Raw genomic sequence first — 13,844 nt, 5'->3', positions numbered from 1 at the left:
TATTACAGATGGAAAATAAATAGTGACATGGAGTCCACCGTGTCATTTTAGTTGCTGAGTCATGGACAACCGTTAGGGTTAGGGACGATTTTGTCTACTTTCTTAACGGCAGGCCTATATTTGGACCGAAAGTAAAAACGGGTATAAACGTAACTAATTTTCGATAGTATAGGGACAATTTTGGCCCTTTTCCCTGTAATAAATCATGTTTATGAAGTTATGGAAAGAAGATTTCGTGAAAGCAGATAGAGTTTTACATTGGAACAATAAAATGAAAATCCTTGTTTCAACAAGGTTAGACATTAGAATCTCATTCAAGAAGCTTTATTAGTTGGATTTCATAAAGATTTATTACAGGGATAAGTTTGATTAAACTTATTTGTTTCAAGCAAATAGTCCAAAATTACGAAAGTACAGTATGTTCCTCAACGGGACCAATTAGCTTAGGTTTTCCATGTTTCAATTAACGACTGATAAGGTGAGTGGGTATAGGCTGGCTAGATCAAAGGCAATTACAAGAGTTATGAATGTAGTTGCGTTAAGTTGTCAATTGAAGCTGCTTTGCCTCACTAGGATTATATCTGCCAAATTCCAAAATTGAATTAGTTCCCGACTCACTCCCTTGCCCTCTTCAACTTTACAAAGTGATTTGGCTTCTGCTCTCCACTTATCACATTCAGTAATAATCTCTTAATTTCACTACTCTTACAAGTATTTACATAAAAATTTGAAACTAATTAATCTTTTCTACTAATATAATTGATTAAGGAAAGAGCACATATCTGTATTTAGTATATAGTTTCATAAAATAATATTGAGTATTAGAGGTTCATAATCTTTTAAGCTATAAATATGTTTAGTTGATTGTCACTGATAAGGCATTGCATGTTCTTTATTTACATTTTTATAGTAAAAAGAACTATTAACCACTAATTGATCTAGCATATTATGTTACTGTGTTTGATGCAATTTTATGAATAAAGTACCTAATGATATTTATAAGGTTCTTTATATAAATAGTTCATATTAGCGAAACGAATTGTAATATGAAGCGATAATTATACATTCATAGTTGGATTTAATAGTTAGTATCATAAAACTGATTAATCGAAAAGTTTTTCTTTTTCTGCTTCTGATTGCAATGAAAGAGAGATCTATATTTAGCATATACATTTCACAAAGTAATGTTATTGGCTTACAATTTGATTATCTTGAAGCTATAAATAAGTTCAGATGACTGTCAACTTTACAAAGTGATTTACTCTGGTCTACACATATTAGATGCGGTAAGAATCACTTAAGTTTTATTGCTCTTACTGCAATTTATTAATGAAAATTATCTAATCCTTTCAATAGATTTGGCTAAGGAACAAGCACAGATTTGTATTTGGTATATAAATTTCATAAAATAATCTCATTTGTCTCATAGTTGATTGGAAATATTTAAGCTATAAATATTTGTAACGATTCGGTCGGTCATTTAGAGAATTTTTTTCTCGTTCGGCAGCTTAAGGTTTCGAGCAGCTTCGTATTATGTGTTATGACATGCATGTATGGTCGAGTTCAGTTTTCGGATGATTCGGGATCAATTTGGAAGAAGGATTCTTGTTTTAGAAGCTTAAGCGGTAAGAGCTGACTGGAGTTTTGACTTTTCTGTAGACGACTCTGAAATGGAGTTTTGATGATTCCAATAGCTTTGTATGTGATTTTGGACTTTGGCGTGCGTCCGTATTTGGATTTGGAGGTCCGTAGGGTAATTTGAAGAATTTTGGCAAAAATTGGAAAGTTGAAGTTTTGGAAGGTTGAGAGGTTTGAACGAGGGTCGACTTTGGTGATATTGGCTCGGATTGCAATTCTGAGAGTTGGATTAGCTCCGTTATATCATTTGGGACTTGCATGCAAAATTTGACATCATTCAGGCTTGATTTGGTATGTTTCGGCACGAGTTTGGAAGTTGGAAGATTTGGAATTTCTTAAGTTCGATTCGAGGTGTGATTCGTAGTTCCGACGTTGTTTGATGTGATTTGAGGCCTCGAGTAGGTATGCGTTACATTATGGAACTTGTTGGCATGTTTTGATGGGGTCCCGAGGGCCTCGGGTATGTTTCGGATGGGCTACGGGCCACTTCGTAATGCTTTAGAGTTACTCATTCTGTCATCTGGTTTCCTTCATCACGTTTGCGTCAATGCCTTCGTGTTCTCGTAGTGTAATTTGGAGGCAGGCAATATTGTTCTCCGCGTTCGCGAATAGGAGCCCGAGATCACGTATCTTGGAAAATTTTGCCTCCACGTTGGCGTAATGTTTCTCTGGGCAGTTGATGATTTCTTCTTCGCGATCGCGATACATGTTACCTGGGCAGTTGAATATATTTTTCAAAATCGAGGTTTTGGCCATTTTTATCATATCTTGAGTTGTAAACTTCGAATTTGAGCGATTTTTCGTGAGTTTTTCAAGCAAACCATTGGAATAAGTGTTCTTCATCTGGAATTTAATTATATTTCGTGTTCTATTTTTATTTTTATTATTAAATTAGTGGCTTGAGTTGAGAAAAATAGAAAATTTTGTAAAAATCTTTCATAATATAAAATGATGATTTGAAGGACGAATTGATGTCGAAAATTAATAATTTTGGTATGGCTGAACTCGTATTGGAATGGGTGTTCGCGTTTTGTAAATTTTATCGGATTTTGAGGTGCGGGCTCGGAGGTTGACTTTTTAGTTTTTGCTAAAGATTGAAGATTTATTATCCTAAATTGTTTCCTATGAGTTTTATTTATGATTTGAAGTTATTTTGGCTAGATTTGAGCCGTTCGGAGGTTGTTTCACTCGTGAAGGTCATTTTAGACTATCAGTCTAGCTCTTTTGAGGTAAGTATCTTGCCTAACTTTGTGGGGGGGGGAGGGAACTACCCCTTAGGATTTGAGATATTTGTGCTAATTGTGTCATGTGAAGGCCGTGTACGCGAGGTGACGAGTACGTGCTCAGACTTATTTGTGAAAATTTGATCGTCTAGGGTCCTTAGGTTCTCATGTTCATTATATATGAAGTTGTTTTGTCAAGTTAAATTTTCCACTTATTAAATTCATCCTTACGTGTCTTATTTGGAATTAATGGCTTCATGATCAACCCTTGTTGCCAATTAAACTCTTATTCGCCTTAACTGAAATTGTTCCCTCTTTTATTTCTATGTTATCTTTTCCCTAATTGTTTATCCTTAATGAAGTTATTATTATCTTTTCTGTAATTGACTATCCTTAACTGAAGTTATTATTATCCTTCTGTAATTGTCTATCCTTAATTGAATTTGTTGTATCTTTTCCGTAATTTGCTCAACCCTAAATGAAGTTTTGATATCCCTTATCATCGTTGGCTTATCTTTATTTGGAATCATTGATTCATGTTATCTCTCTTATCGTCGAATTATACTTTTGTGGAATTATTGCTACATATTATCTCCTTCTTGTTGAGCTATTCATGTTGTATCTTTCTTTGTGAGCTCGTTCTTCCGTTTCTTTGTGTTCTGAATTTACTGAGTTGATTTATTTGTCGTATTCTCATATTATTGTCGTTGTTTTTGTTGTATCCAGTGTTGTTGAGCCGAGAGCTATACGTGGTTGTGATATTGAAACTGTTTTGAGGAAATATTATGGCATGTGGTCACATATTGTGAAAATCATTTATTTGAGTTGTTATGTTTTGGCACACGTGTTATTCTATAGAGAATGTTTAAGTGGTTTCCACGAGATTTTTACCATGCGGTTGTTATTGTGTTTGCACGAGGTTTCTTCTGTGCAATTGTTATTGTGTTGCATGAGGTTTCTAACGTGTTGTTGTTATTATTTATACGCATGCGGTGGTATAAGATCTTGGTGTTGAAATGCATGCGATGAGATAAGGTGAGCTTGAAACACGTGGCTAGTAGGGGAACTACTAGAAGCCATGCGGTGTGATAAGGTGGGCTAAAATGCAGGATGCTATTTCAGGAAAACTAATTGTCAAAAACTAAATATAAATGCTCCCGCTATGATATAAGGAAAATTTGTGATTCATTTTATGATTTGAGACTACGAGGCGGTACCTCAATAGGGATCTTGTTGTGATTTTCCCATTCTTTTGTACATCTCTTTGATTATTGTTTTCCTCAGCATACTTTTAATTGTCTTCCTCTGTGTTGCAATATTTGTCTAGTTCTATGTAGTCAATCTTGTTGTGCTTGTCGTTGTGTCCACTTCATTACTGTCTTATTTACATTGTATATTTCGTGATGATCATTTCATATGTGCCATTCTGTAACGACCCGGCCAATCGTTTTAAGAATTTACGCCCCGATTCCCTATTAACTGCTTTTTCCGTATTTGTTTCTGCTATTGTGAGTTGCCGGAAGGGTTTATTTGGAGTTTTGGAGAGTTTTGGGACACTTAGTCCCTAAATGAGAGCTTAAGTTTTGAAAATTTGACCGTAGTCGGAACAGTGTAAAGATAGCCTCGGAATGGAATCCCGATGGTTTTGTTAGCTCCGTTAGGTGATTTCGGGTTTAGGGGCGTGTTCAGATTATGTTTTGGAGGTCCGTAACTAATTTAGGCTTGAAATGCCGAAAGTTGAATTTTTGAAGCTAACTTAGGGTAGCTCCGTAGTGTTGAATGTGACGTGTGTATGAAATTTCAGGTCATTTAGACGAGGTCTGATAGACTTTTTGATCGAAAGCATAATTTGGGAGTTTTTGGAGTTCTTAGGCTCGAATCCATGGTTAATTCGATGTTTTGATGTTGTTTTAGGTGTTTTAAGGATTGGTATAAGTTTGAATAGTGGCATAGGACTTGTTCGTGCTTTTGGTTGAGGTCCCGGGGGCCTCGGGATAATTTCGGATGTTTGACGGAAAGGTTTGGAGTTGTGAGTTGCAGATGAAGCTTCAAGGTTGCTGCCATAACCTCACCTGCGGCTTGGGGACCGCAGAAGCGGTTTGAGGCAAAAGGCAATTTACTGCAGATGCGATCAGGGCACCGCATCTGAGGTAGAGCAGTCGCAGGTGCGGAAGTCCCCCTTTAATGAAATGTCGCAGATGCGAAAGGGTCTTCACAGAAGCGGGACCGCAGATGCGGTTTCACTAGTCAGAAAAGGGACATAATCGAGGGTTTAGTTCAAAACTTGGAAAAATCAAATTGGAGCTCGGGAGAGGGCAATTTTGGGAGGAATTTGAAGAGGAAATCATTGGGTAACAATTCTTTAACCCTTTCTAGTTGTATTCCATTAATCTATTGTTAGTTTTGTCATTTAATTTCGGATTGAAGGTGAAAATTTGGGAAAATTGGAAGAAAGTTCTTAGACCTAGAATTCAAATTTTGATTGGGAATTTGACCTTGGATTTGGATAATTTTGATATAAATGAACTCGTGAGAGTATGAGGATTCTGAAAATGTAAATTTCACCTGATTCCGAGACGTGGGCCCGAGGGACATTTTGGTCATTTTACCTAATTTCGCGTATTAGCTAGAATTTGTTTGTTGAATCAGTTACTTGTAGTGTTATTTACATTATGCAATTGAATTGAATAAATTTGGGCCATTTGGAGTCGAGTACTCGTGGCAAGAACGTGATTTCGGGTTGATTTTGAGCTGGTTCGAGGTAAGTGGTTTGTCTAACCTTGTGTGGGGGACCTTCCCCTTAGAATTTGGTATTATTGATAATTGAAATGCCTTGTACGTGAGGTGACGAGTGCGTACTTGTGCTAATTGTTGAAAATCCGGTTTTCATTAAGTATTTACTAGTATGTTTCTTTTCCTGTTTATACTACTTGCAATTTAAGCGTGTTGTTAGCTTAGGAAAGCATGTCTAATTAACTTAATTGTCTTACTTGCTCAAACTACCTTATTTGGATTACATGCAGCATGCTAGGTTAGAATTACCTGTTTTACCTTGGTATGGAACTTGAATTGAACTGTGTACTCTTCCTGTTGTTGTTGTGTGTTTACTTTGGGACTAAGGGACGGTATCCTGGGAGATCCCCCTGTATATTTACTTTGGGACTACGTAATGGTATTCTGGGAGATCCCCCTGCACATTTACATTGGAACTACGGGACTGCACCCGGTAGATTCCCCCTGTACTGAGTATTTACATTTGGGCTACGGATCGGTATTCCGGGAGATCCCCTCGCATTATGAGTTGGAATACGGGACGGTATCTCGGGAGATCCACTGGATATTTATATTTTGGACTATAGGACGGTATCCTGGGAGATCCTGGTTGTTATCTTTGTGTTGAGTTGTATTTCTTTCTATGTTTACTTTGCCTCTGTAGTAGTTGTTGATGTCCTTTATATCCTGTGTTACTTTCACTGTTGTACTTATTTATACTATTTTGTTCTACACTATTAAACCTTATCTTTTATTTAACCTTAGTAGGGCCCTGACCTTCCTCGTCACTACCCGACCGAGGTTAGGCTTGGCACTTACTGAGTACCGCTGTGGTGTACTCATGCCCTTTCTGTGCATGCTTTTCATGTGCAGATCCAGGTACCTCCATTCAGACTTATCACTCATGAGACGAGATGCTTGTAGAGACTCTGAGGTATATATGTCGCGTCCGCAGACTGAAGAGTCCCTTTCTACTCTTTCTTTTTTTGTATTAGCCCTTCTGTACTTTCGTTTTTTTGTTAGATATTCTGAAGTTAGATGCTTGTAGACATTCAAAGGCTTGTGATCATGAGATTTCGGGTTTTGGGAAATGTTATTAGATTTTCGAGAGTTGATATTGTATATGTCGAGTGGCACTTTAAAATACTGTTTTATTTAACTATTTCGGCTTTTAATTATTTCTTCCGCAAATTAGTTTATTTTCATATTGTTAGGCTTACCTAGTCGTAAAGACTAGGTACCGTCACGATTGTTCACGAAGGGCGAACCGGGGTCGTGACATATTCATTGTCTCTACTCTTATTTTTTGACATGAATTGTGGTAGAATACTTGCACAAGCATACACGTAGATGAATCACCCATTTCGGATTAAGAAGATGGATCCTGACGTTATTGACCATTACATGTACTCTTCTCTACTTGCCTTCTATGTGAGAGTTGTTCTCTTGGCACGTGAATCGTCCGTGTTGTTATGAATTGTAACGTGGGCACAAGATGCCAAGTGATTAGGGTCCAATAATTGGGACCCGTGAGCTGTGATTATGAGGTTCGGTGCCTCGTGGAAATGCTTAAACAGATCTAGTGTAAAAGTGGTTGCTCTTATTGAGTTGTTGCTGGTTTTTCCTTTATTTGGTTTCACCCAACCTAGACTGTGTCCATCTTACTCTATAGCATTATTACTTGGATGCTTCCTGTTAGAAATTGTTGTTACCAGCGTATCATTGCAAGTATTGTTTTGTATTCGTTATCTTGCTTAGTTTTATATTCTCAACCTTTATACTCTTTCAGGTTGTTTAGTTTGGTAGGTGTCTTGACTGTCCCTCGTCATTACTCCACCGAGGTTAGTCTTGATACTTATTGGGTACCATTATAATATACTCATACTACGCTTCTACACATTTTTTGCAGATCCAGGTGCCACGGTTGTTGTTGATTATTAGCTAGCTGGTCGAGTATTGCTGTGGAGGCTCAAGGTAAACCTGCCATCGCGTTCGCAGGCCTCGGAGTTACCTTTTGATATTTTAATTGTACTGTTTTATTTTATCCCGAACAGTAGTATTTAGAAATTTTTCTAATAAACTCAGTAGAGCTTATAACTTGTACTACTGGTTTTGGGAATTGTGAGTTTTTTATAAAGATTTTCATCTCATATTTATTATTTGATGGTTGAATTTTTCTATTAGTTCAGTGAGTGTTAGGCTTACCTAATCTTAGAGACTAAGTGCCGTCACGACATTCTACGGAGGGAAATTGGGGTTGTGACAATATTAGCTGATTGTCAAAACTAATGCAATAGTTGCTCTTTACTTACATTTTATCCTACAATCTGTGTTCTTATCATTGTATGAGTTCTCTGATGCATTCTTATTTTGGTAGCTATAAAGAATAGAGTACCTAATAATATTTTGTTTAAACAAAGGAGAACTTTGATGTAGCTAAAGCGCTTGACAATATGCTTAACAGGTAACAATATATATTATGTGTTATATATCTTTCTAAAGGAAGTGTCATGTCTTCAATTGTTGTATGCATATTTCTTATAGTTGTCACTGGAAGTATTCTGGGGTTTGTGGAAAATTGACCAGGTTCTAATGTGATTTAGTGGAAATATATAAAATTCCATTGTCACTGATTAACAGATCTTGACACTAGCAAAACTCTACTACTGCTTTGTTGCACCAATGGCAAAGCCGGTTGTTATGCTTTTGCCTTATTTGACTCTATGTCTCCTTATTCATATTATGCATGGATATGCTTTCCTAGTAAAATTTACTTATATTGAGGATAGAGATGTGGTTCTCTATTCAGGGCCATATACCATCAACAACAAACCAATGATCATAAAACCATGGTCTGCTGATTTTGATTTTACTACTGAAGTTTTACAAACTGTTCCACTATGGGCTAAACTTCCAAATATTTTCTTGAGTTGCTGGGGCATGGACTCCCTTAGTAGGATTAGAAGTGGTTTAGGTATTCCTCTGTACGTTGATGAGTGCACAACAAATGTGGAACGAATTTCGTATGCTAGGATTCTTGTTGAAGGAGATGTGACAAGGGAACTGCCTCATGTAGTTAAGGTGATGGACCCAAATGGAAGGCTGTTGGAGCAAGAGGTTGTGTACCATTGGGTTATGGAATATTGTCACATATGCTTATCGAAAGTACAAGAGGGTGGGTGAATTGCTTATTTTTAACAATATTTATCAATAGTTGACTAGATCAACAATTAGTCGACTTGAGGTAAGGATAAGATAATAATAATAAATACAGAATTTAAATGCAGGAAGTAAACACACCGAGATTTTTATACTAGTTCGGATTCAATGTGAATCCTAGTCCAATCCCCTTGGGTTGCAAGGGTGTTCCCTTTCAGTGTTCATTGTTTTGTGAGTATATATTGAATGGCATAGCTTTACCCCCAATAACTTAGTCTCTATATCTCTCTTCTCTTTTCTTGATACAATGTCTCACTAGTGTTTATCTATTTTTCTTCTCTCACTTAGTTACACAGCAGATCTAACGAAACTATAATGCTTGTTTGGAGTAGAACAAAAAGATGGTAGATGGTTTGATCAAAGTATATGTCTCCAAGTCTAAGGTTGCGTATAAATACTTTGTAGGAGGCCGTAGAAACTGAAGAGATTTGCAAACCCAAGAGTTTTAATCCTTGAAAGAAATTGATTCTTTTCAAGAATAAGGTTAATTCCCGTTACTCTTCCTTGATGTGTGGACTTTAACAGCTTTCCATCTTTAAGTCTTGATAGTTGCCGGATTTGCTCCTTAAATCTGGGTCCTTCCAATAATAGCTTCTGATTGATTATCTAGCCGGATCTTCAGTGCTTCTTTTCCTTTTAACGGTGATTCCTTTCATTTGATTTCTTTAATCAGTCCCTTTGAATGCTTCAATCAATCTCTGATTGATTTCTTCCTTCAGCTTTGATTGCTTCTTTTTTGCACTTTGATTCTTTTGAATGGTTCAATAAATCTCTAATTGATTTCTTCCTTCAGCTTTGATTGCTTCTCTTTTTGCACTTTGATCTTGGTTGATTTCCTTGAGTCCCTATATCAAAAAAAATTATATTATTTTTCATCATTAAAATTAAAACCTAACAATCTCTCCCTTTTTTATGATGACAAAAAATAATATATATATATATATATATATATATATATAACACCATTTAACTTCCCTGTATTTTACTCCCCCTTAATGAGTACAGTTGACTCCCCATCAATAAGTGTCGTTGAGACTAATTCTTTTAGTCGACTTCAGGATCTATAGTCGACTCCCCCTGCAATGGATATACCTGCATGAATATATGTATAGCCTTCTCCCCCTTTTGACATTTGCAAAGAGGGGATAAAAACAAGAATACACCAGATACTAAAGCAGAATATATAGCATAAGATGCATGAGAGGCATACAGAGTTATAGAAAAACAAAGCAAAAAAAAAAATCATCCAACGACTGGTTATCCAGTCCAAAACACCACAGCAAAAAAATAGTTTGAAACTTCCATGCTAACGACCCAATAAATAAGTAAAAGTGTTGAAAATCGCCTCCTTCAGTTTTTCAAAGCTAGCATTAGTTGAGACTGTCACTCCATCAAGCCTGGCGTGTACTTCCTTGAATGCCTTGACTACGTTTTTCCTAAATCTGAGAATTGCAACCCTTATCTTTGAAACATCAGACCCTGTCTCTTTGGAGATTGCATATGTGTCCCCAACAGTGGACTGAGTAGCAGCAAGGAGATCTTTGATGGTGTTCAGCTGGTTGTCAATGGCAGTCAGTTTCTCAGCAAGGTCAGGATTACTAACACTGTGATGGGAAACATAGGCTTTGGTCTTGGGATCGGGTTGAACATGCTTGACTTCACCTTCCTATTTCTTAACCTAGGAGCCCTTCACACACACATACCCATACTAGCAAACGCCCTAGAATTATAAGATTTTGACACAGAAATGACAGGATATTCAGAGATAAAGATATTGTGAGTTTCCAAATTGTGAGTGATGGCCATGCCATAGGGCAGAGTGGTGGGATCATCAGTATTTTCAATCATAAAGTTTATGACCCAGGAGAACAGTTTGATCTTGAGTTTGGTCACAAGGCAGTAAACAAGAAAGGTATCTCGTTGAGAGAAGGTGGAGAAAGAGCCAATATGAGGGAGAAGAGTAGTTGCAACAATGTAGGCTAGAACACGAGTTTCAAAGCTAACATTACTTGGACCTAACTGGTTAGGGAGGGATTCAGATGAACACTCAGCAATACAACATTTTGCTTGATCAAAGGTGATTTCAAAGTCATCAGGCCAGGAATTTTGTTAAAAGCATGGAAAAACCAGAATACTGACACTGAAAAATTGAGTCAACATGGCACAATCAAGAACGGTGCGCTTTCCTAACACTAAGGATTCCAACTTGTCAGACTAACTAGAGCAAAAATTGGCATAAAACATTCTCACCAAAGGTTCATAAACTTTAGGAGGGGGAACAGAGAGGAGTTTTGACCAATCTGATAAACAAACAGATTCTTTACCTTATAGTTCAGGGCTTCCATGTCATCAAGGTCGACTACTCTGCCATGAGCGATTGGCTTGTCTTTTAGATCAATGAAAAAATCACTGTTTGGAAAATCCCAGAAATTGAGGTCAGATTCTAAGGAACTTGAAAGATCTACTTTGGATTTCTTTGGAGTAAATAATTCAAGAGGTTCTTCAAAAGGCCTTTTTCCTAGGGTTTTTTCTCCTAGAGGATGAGAATGATCTGAGAGTTCTGCCTGAGAGGAGGCAAAACATTCTGAGTGGTCGCACCTAGGTCTACTTTGTTCAGGAGGCTAGGAAGAAGGTTTTTCTCTAGAACGAGTACTTTTCCTAGTAGAGGCTGAGGGATTTTTAGAGTGTTTAGCCATGGATTAAATGGTTTGGAGAGAGATTGAAGGGTTTCTAAGAGGGTTTCTAGGCGATGGGAACTATGGGGATTGAAATAGGGTTTCAGAGATGAAAAATGTAGTTCTGACGGTTGGGTACAAGAAAGGAAAGGGTGTTAGTTGAATAGGCATGATGATTGGTTTTCCTTTCTTGAAAGCTGCAACTGATGGGAAAGGAGAGGAAAAGAGGAGGAATTCGGAGGCGCTATTAATGACTATGAAAAGACAAAGTTTAAACATCAGGCATACAAGATATAACAATATCACATCGGTCCTAATATTAATGATCTATGGAAATACTACCAAATAATTCTCTTAAAAAGAAAAATCTTTCTTCAAGTAAAGGCTCAGTGAAAATATATGTTAATTGATCAGTAGTACCAACAAAAGATAATTCTATATTTCCCTTAAGAACATGATCTCTAATGAAATGATGCTTGATGTCTATATGCTTAGCCCTAGAGTGATGCACATGATTTTTTGAAAGGCATATGGCACTAGAGTTATCACAGAAAATTGGAATGGGTTCAAAAAAAATTCATAGTCACCCAATTGATGAGACATCCATAATAATCGTACACATCATTGTCCAATGGAGATATACTCAGCCTTAGTTATGGATAGTCCAACTGATCCTTGCTTTTTATTGTTCCAAGATATCAGTGCTTTTCAAAACAATTAACATGTTCTGCTGGTGCTTTTTCTATCTTCCTTATCACTTGCAAGATCAACATCTAAAAAACCTTCTAGTTTAAAATTGGTAGAGCGTGGATACCATAATCCGTGGGAAATAGTTCCAATGAGATAACGAATAATTCTCTTTACTGCAGCCAGATGTGATTCTTTAGGAGTTGACTGAAACCTGGCATATTTATAAATACTAAACATAATATCTGGTCGACTAGCAGTTATATAAATAAGGGAGCCAATCATTCCACGATATTTAGTTTCATCTACAGGATTTCCCTATTCATATTTGTCAAGATTCGTTGAAGGACTCATTGGTGTGCCAATAGCTTTAGCACTACTCGTATCGAACTTCTGAATTAACTCCTTTGTGTATTTTGTCTGACATATAAACGTTCCTTCTTCAGATTGTTGAATTTGAAGTCCAAGAAAGAAAGTTGGCTCTCCCATCATACTCATTTCAAACTCACTTTGCATAAGATTTGAAAATTCCTTGCACAGAAGAGGATTAGCACTACCAAAAATAATATCATCAATGTAAACTTAAATAATGAGATTACCTTCTGATGATCTTTTAATGAAAAGAGTAGTGTCTACTTTATCTCTTGTATATTCGTGATCAAGAAGAAATGAGTTGAGTCTTTCGTACCACGTTTGTGGAGCTTGTTTGAGTCCATACAATGCCTTGGTCAATTTATACATATGGTAGGGAAACTTTGAATCTTCAAATCCAGGAGGTTGTTTTACATATATTTCCTCCTCAATGAAACCATTTAAAAATGCACTTTTGACATCTATCTAAAAGAGCCTAAATCTTCTAAAGGATACGTATGCAAGAAGAATTTGTATTGATTCCAGTTGAGCTACTGGGGAAAAGGTTTCGTCTCCTTCTTGTTGTGGGTATCCTTAAGCTACTAATCTGGCTTTGTTTCTCACAACCTTTCCATCATCATTTAGCTTACCTCTAAAAAGCCATTTTGTTCCAATTACAGTAGCGTTTTCAGGCTTAGCAGCAGTTTCCACACTTAATTTTTGTCAAATTGATCGAGCTCTTCCTGCATTGCTTATAACTAGCTTGAGTCTTTCAGAGCTTCCTCTATTCTCTTTGGTTCAATCTAGAAAATCAGTGCTATATTTATTTTCTTCTTGAGAGCTCCCCTGGTTTTCATTCCTTCGCTTCGGTCTCCGATGATAAACTTTTGAGGATATTCTGGTTCACTTCTCCATTCATTTGGACGAATTATACTTGTATGAGTAGTTGACTCCTTCGGAGATTTCGGTTGACAGCTACTAATCTCATTAGTTGACTCCATGACACCATTAGGTTTATTAGTCGACTCTTGAGATTTGCTTGTCTCTTGAAATTCTTGAATTTGATCTTCATCACCTGCAATAATTCCTTTCTCGGCCGTAGTATTATCTTTGATCAAAGATAACATGTACTGATTCTTCTACACATAGTGTGCATTTATTATAAACTCTAAAGGATGTATTATTTAATGAGTAACCTACAAAAATACCTTCATCACTTCTTGGATCAAATTTTCCAAGATTGTCCTTACCATTATTGTGGATGAAACATTTGCTTTCA

This window comes from Nicotiana sylvestris, chromosome 5, assembly GCF_000393655.2.
Source record: "Nicotiana sylvestris chromosome 5, ASM39365v2, whole genome shotgun sequence".
NCBI lineage: Eukaryota > Viridiplantae > Streptophyta > Magnoliopsida > Solanales > Solanaceae > Nicotiana > Nicotiana sylvestris.
This window is presented reverse-complemented; position numbering follows the sequence as displayed.